The sequence below is a fragment of the Suricata suricatta genome, chromosome 13 (assembly GCF_006229205.1).
Source record: "Suricata suricatta isolate VVHF042 chromosome 13, meerkat_22Aug2017_6uvM2_HiC, whole genome shotgun sequence".
NCBI lineage: Eukaryota > Metazoa > Chordata > Mammalia > Carnivora > Herpestidae > Suricata > Suricata suricatta.
Genome location: NC_043712.1, coordinates 46,831,564 through 46,833,403, shown reverse-complemented (window position 1 = coordinate 46,833,403; position 1,840 = coordinate 46,831,564). Strand labels below are relative to the sequence as shown.

The 1,840-nt window shown below is 40.9% G+C and overlaps 1 pseudogene; it reads right to left on the bottom strand.

The window, feature by feature from the left end:
- Positions 1 to 988, bottom strand: part of LOC115275921 — a 26,092-nt pseudogene extending 25,104 nt beyond the window's left edge.
- Positions 989 to 1,840: the final 852 nt, after the last annotated feature.

Below are 1,840 nucleotides of genomic sequence, written 5' to 3'. Positions count from 1 at the left end.
AGAACACACACAATAAAAAGAGGATTAGTCCTATAATTCCTTGAGCATGCCACCACTGGACAGACTGCCCTTCCTTTGGAATCATGCTTGTTGTATTGTACCCAATTATGCTTAGTAGACTTGGGTTACAGTTTGTTTCTGGTTCATTGGTCATAGCAGACCATGTCAAATACATTGTGTAGACTGTAATTACTGAAGATTGTAACAAACCAGATCTTGGTTGTGATTCTTGGATTTTGGGCAGTATAGACATTACAGAAGCACCAAGGCAGAGGAGCATATTGACACTGATGAATGCTTTATTTTCTGAACAACTGGCTGGATGAGTATAATAAACAAAGAATAGGACGATAGCAACTAAAGACAGCAGATAATTCAGAGCTGTAGCGGATAACAATGCTGCATACCAACATCTTGAGTTCCCTTCTTCCATTTTTTCAACCCATGATTCATTCCATGAATGGGCAAAATCAGTAAGTAAGACTAGCTGTATGAGGATGAAGCAAAAAGCACCTGCCATTCCTACATAAAACCACACAGTTGTAAAAGTTCCTTCCGGAACGAAGAAAGCTCCAATAATAATTGCAATTGCTGCGGCAAATTTAAAGAACCAAAATCCATTATGCACTGCGGCTCTAGGATCACTGCTGCTCTTCACTTTGATCATTAGCAGAGAGAGGAGAAGATAAAACATAGCCAAACCAAAGCACAGACGGTACACAGCTTTATAGCCAACCAGAATATTACACGGAACAATGCCTTTCTCATTTTCACAAAATCCAGGAATCTTGTTCAGTTGTTCTTCCATTCCTGGTATCAACATTACACAAGCTACACACACTCCAACAAGCAAGAAAAGTGCATAGATCAATCTAGTTACAGTAGAGTTGTTCCCACTAGGACAGCATCGACACAGCAAACAAGGAGCACTGCCACATAAACATGGTATCCAGCCCGCCATGGAGCACAGTCCCAAGACGTTCCCCATCTCCTCAGCATAGCAGGAGCAGCGGAGGACGACAAAATGGAGACAGTATCTCTCCACCCTCTCGGGCCTTATTTACTATCTGAACAGACATTTCAAATAGTAACAATTTCATAGGGTGGTAGTGAGGATTGCATGAATTAATACCTATAAGATGTGTAAAACTGTGCCTGGTCCATAGAGATATCCAATCAAAGTTAACTATTACTATTGGTCAAGCAATTCTGCAGCACTTGGGAACTCAACCTGGATGTCATTATCGTTGTTCTTGTTTTCTAATAACTTTTTTTTGGAATGTAGTTGACACACATAGATGTTGTTTCTGTCAGGGAAATATGGCTGTGTATTACCATGTATTATAATTTTCTACTTCACTCAGGTCTTCATTGTTTATGATCTCAGTCTAGCCCACTTTGGGTCATGGTTTCTATTATTACAGAAAACATTTAAAGGCCGAAGGCTGAGGAAAATGTAGCCTTGTGTAGTTGGATCCTACACGTCCCAGATCTGGTCTTTTGCATCCCTGACTCACTCAGCCCTCTTCAGTTTCTGCAGACTGATTCCTCATTCTTAAATTGAATTTTTAACCACATACATTGGTGAGCCTTTTGGCAACTGCAGCCTTCTCTTTTTAACTGTTTGTCTGCCAGAACTATGATTTCCAGCTTGTTCTGACCCTTGTATTGGGCCTGTTAAAGGACTCCAACACCTCTGTGTACACGAATCTTGAGGCCAATATTGTCTTTCAGCCTCGCCTCTACTTCCTCAAGCTCTTTGCTCCAAGTGGAGAGCAGAAGGAGGCCTTAGAAAATATTAGTTTAGTAGCTTAAACTTCAAATGCAAAGAGAGACCCTC